This window comes from Fukomys damarensis, unplaced genomic scaffold (genome assembly GCF_012274545.1).
Source record: "Fukomys damarensis isolate Sample0158 unplaced genomic scaffold, DMR_v1.0_HiC HiC_scaffold_19, whole genome shotgun sequence".
In the NCBI taxonomy this organism is placed as follows: Eukaryota; Metazoa; Chordata; class Mammalia; order Rodentia; family Bathyergidae; genus Fukomys; species Fukomys damarensis.
Genome location: NW_022900931.1, coordinates 24103394 through 24107618, shown reverse-complemented (window position 1 = coordinate 24107618; position 4225 = coordinate 24103394). Strand labels below are relative to the sequence as shown.

At 40.0% G+C, this 4225-nt stretch overlaps 1 long non-coding RNA gene across 4 annotated transcripts in view; it reads right to left on the bottom strand.

Annotated features, from left to right (window-relative positions):
- Positions 1 to 4225, bottom strand: part of LOC104867631 — a 14743-nt gene that overhangs the window by 6504 nt on the left and 4014 nt on the right. Inside the window, exons 1-2 of one of the 4 annotated variants that reach the window (XR_781819.3) lie at positions 3227 to 3985; positions 1689 to 3108 (exon numbers count right to left, since the gene is read on the bottom strand). This is a non-coding gene — a long non-coding RNA (uncharacterized LOC104867631). Of the gene's footprint in view, positions 1 to 1688; positions 3109 to 3226; positions 3986 to 4225 lie in introns of those variants that run through there. The other 3 variants (XR_781820.3, XR_781821.3, XR_004518154.1) reach the window with 3 other exon arrangements.

Here is a 4225-nt window from a genome sequence, read left to right as displayed (position 1 = left end):
AATCACTGAGCTAAATCCCCGGCCCTTGTTTAGACTTTTATTAGAACATAATATATGTTGTAGATGCTTTCCAAATTTTGATAAACAAAAAGAAAATGAAAATATAATCGTATTCCAATCCCACACATGCTGGGATTATAGGAATGTGCCACGACATCTGGTGGACCCTTTGCTCTTGGGCACAACTCATTTCCTGCAGTATCTCTGCAGCCCCAGGCTGGTTGCTTGCTGGGGTCTCTTTTTTTTTTCCACTTCTTTGGAATTGCCCCAACCCTTTCCCACTTCTTTACTCTCTCCTTCCTCACCCTAATATTTCCTTGCCACAAGGGTTTCTTGACAATGATCAAAAGTTTAGTTCGTTTCTAAGGAGCTACTGTTCAGATTCTAGGTTACTAACATCTCCCATTCAGTTCTATTTTTACCAGAATTAACTTTCCCCCTCTTTTTTCAATGATATATAAGAGACATCTTTAGGGAGAAATGTTACTTGAGTTTCAAGAGTGTTAGATTCAAATCATCATTCTTTATCATGAGAAAGTCTTGAGGCTTGAGAAAGACTCAATACCATTCTACTTCTTGTTTCTACATCTGGGAAAAAAATGAAAGATGGTATTTCCGTGCTCTGGTCTTTTCCCAACACAGCCACCTACATGACTTCAAGGAAACCACTTAAGTGGTACTACTAAAAATGATAAATGAGAACTTGGCAACTAAAGCTTAATAAACACAAAGCTTTCTGAGAATTATCCCATTGAAACTATGTAATTTTCTTGTTATATATAAGTATCAGATGGATAGCGTCTACTTCTGAAAAAGAAGTCTTTCCTTAATTCAGTATAAACACAAAGATGGAGTTCACAACAATCTTTACTTCAAGATCAATTTGGCCACGTAGGGAAAAGGTATTAAGGGAAAAGAAAAAAATATGACAAAATGAAAAAAATGGAAATAAAGTGTTTGTAAAGGGAGGGGAGGGGGGGTGAAGGGAGGGCATGGACAAGGGGAAAATAATGAGAACCAACACCTGTCATGTAAAGGTATAAGATCCCAATAATGAATGTAATTGTACTGTATACCTAAAATGTACCAATAAACTCAATAAAAGAAAAAAAAAAGAAGTTTAAATTTTTTTCACTGATGTCCCATGAAAATGTAGCTTCTTTGTCTACTGCAGTGATTGTATCTTCTTCAGTTGCCACAGGGAGTATGGAAAGGGATGGGGAAAAATAAATAATGTAATTTGCTAATTAAAAGCACCCTAGTTTCCTACACTTTAAAGACTTTATCTTAAAATAATCTTTCTAAGCAAATATTCAATTAATTTGAAGTTGAACCCTGTTCCTGAGTAGTTTACTTCTTTTCTTCCTTTCTCAACATGACTTCTGTGCCTAAGGTGAAAGCTTGTCTCACATTCCTCTTGCTGGTCTCTGCAGCTAGGCAATAATGTTCATCTTCATGTCAAAGGTTTTGAGATGCAGTAAATGAATGTGGATCCAGCCAGTGGAATCACTGTTGAAATCTGGGATAGAGGAGGATTATTTGCTGTCTTGGTTTTGTCAAAGCTTAGTGGCATTATCTTTTTTTGAAATTATTCTACTTCTGGTTTTCTGATGCTGTGATTTCTCCAAATGTAAGTGTACACACACACACTCATGCTCACATTCTTACACACATGCACACACACCTACCTAAACTTGATTCCAGTGGTTTTCTGCATCTCCCGTGAGGTACACATCCTTGGGCACACATCCTTGCTTTTGGAAACCAGGAGTGAGTCTCAGGTGGATGTACTGACACCTCCTTCACTGCTGCTTTTGTATGATTGTGGTTTGGGTCTGAATGCCTCTGAAATGGTCAGTCCTCAAGGTAACCATAGCATAACTGGAGCCTTTGGAAGATGATAGGATTATAAGAGGTACAACTTTTTCAATGGATTTATTCCCTGATGGATTCTTAATTTAATGGGTTATTGGGAAGCAGTAGGAACTAGGAAGTCGTGCTTGTTTGAAGAAAGTTGGCCCTTGGGGCTTTCTCCTAAGTCCATATTTTTTCTCTGGTTCCTTCATTTCTCTCTTTCTGCTTCCCAGCCTCTGCCAGGTGAGCATCTTTGCTCTGTTCTCTGTTCCCCACCATTACGATCTGCCTTGCTATGGGCCTATGTCAATAAAGCTAAGTGATTGTGGACCAAAACCCCGAAAAGAGCCAAAATACATCTTTCTTTCCTTATTTATTTCAGGTACTTTGTCAAACAACTAATGCTCTATTAGTTAATAATAGCTAGTAATAGCTAATACTCTATAGCTCTCCAATCCCTTTGGTGTTTCTGGGTCTCCCTGAACCATGATCTCTTTCCAGGGCTCCAGATAAGGATCTGGAAAACATTTGTACTTTGGGCTCTCCACATCCTTCACTCCTGGGAACTTAGTCCTATAGAAAGCTGATCAGGACATATGGACTTAGTTATCTGCTTCTCCTAGTTCTTTCTTTCTTTCTTTCTCTCCAAACCAGTGCCAGAGCAAGAGTATTTTCTGCCTTTACTGATTTCCCCTTTGTCAATCATCAAGAACCTTTAAGAGATTTCAATGATAATAAGCATATGCCTGCTGCAGCAAATGTGCCACAGATTCACTACCCCTGCCCTATTTCATATACTCATAGTTATCCAGGTCTCAGTGTTCAAATGCACAGGTTGTGGGTTGTCATATAAGTGTCTCTGGACCTCGGAAATTTGGGATTAATAACAACAAAAATGTGCTGATGAACAATTCTCCAAGTGTTATCTGTGTTCTGGCTCCTTTTCTCCATCTAGTGTCCATCTTGTGCAGGGGATTGGGCATCTCTTCTCTGTTCTACTTGGCTCATCACACCTGTTGTCAGCAAATAGACTGGGCCTTTATTTTCAACTGTGCTTGGCTGTCCCTCTCCTGGTCCAAGCAGGAAATTCTTCCCAGGGCTTCTTCTGTCTGTTGGCTCTTAGCATTCATTAATCTCTGCTCCACATGCATCCTGACCCCGATTTAGTATTCAGGTACTTCTTAGCCTTTGGCTTCAGCTGCCAGTTACTCTGTTCCACAGATACACCTGGCTGGTTCTCTGGCACCACAAAGGCTGAGGAGAAAATGAAGGAATTCAGCCAGGACAAGTCAGATGGCAGCTCCAAGCAGGTCTAAGACAGTCAGATTGTGATCACTCCACATAAGGCATGTGAAGTATTTTATTGACAAACCTGTTTGATTCTTTCTGAAAAGCCCTTCTGAATTCCCTGATTGGAATGGGCTTGGGCATAAGGGGAGGACTGGCTATGTGCCATGACCTGAGGGAAAAAACCACATTCTGTGAAATTTAGAACAGCTCTGTGAAGTAGGCACAGACTTGGCCTGAATTGGACAATTGGTAAAAAGCCAGCTGAGATGAAAGTCAAAATACCTCTCATGTCAAATTTTGTGCTTGTTTCACCAGGCCACTTTGCTTCCTGCATTCTTTTCTTTTTCCCCCTGGAAGAAAGTGGTTGTAAATAAAGAGTATGGAGGTCTCTTTATCCTCTGATGAACTGAAATTCTGTGCATGAAGTTACAGAGGGCAAGCAGTAGCTGTCTACTGTCAGGATCATTTCCATGCCCCCAAAATATTTCAATACCAAAAGGAGCAGAAAAAGAATTCTGGCTAGGTATTTCCGGAGACTCAAATACAGTTTGCTTTCTGGCCTTTAGATAAGAAACTTGACTTACTTTTGTCTGTATAGCCTGCAAAGCCATTTTCATTTTTGTGCCCTGACACTTGGATCCTGTGACTGGCTGCATAATGACCCTTATATATGTCTACTTCTTAGTTCTCAGCATCTGTGATTGTGTTACCTTATATGGCAAAGGAGATTTTGCAGATGAGACTAAGAATTTTACAATGGGGAAATTATCTTGGATTATGTAGGTGAGCTCAGTGTGATCACAGGGTTCCTTATTGGAGGGAAGCAGGAAGATCAGAGTCAGAAGAAGATTGACAGATGTAAGAGTTTAGAATGATGTGAGGGGGTGGGTGAAAGTCTGGGGGCTACTAAAAGTAGAAAAAGGAAATCAGTTCTCAAAACCTCCAGAGGAAATAAACCTTCCAGTGCCTTGACCTTACCCCATGAAGACTAACTATGGACTTCTAACTTTCAGAGCTGTAAGAGATAGATTTTTATTGTTCTAAGTCACTACATTTATGGTAATTTGTTACAGCAGCAGTG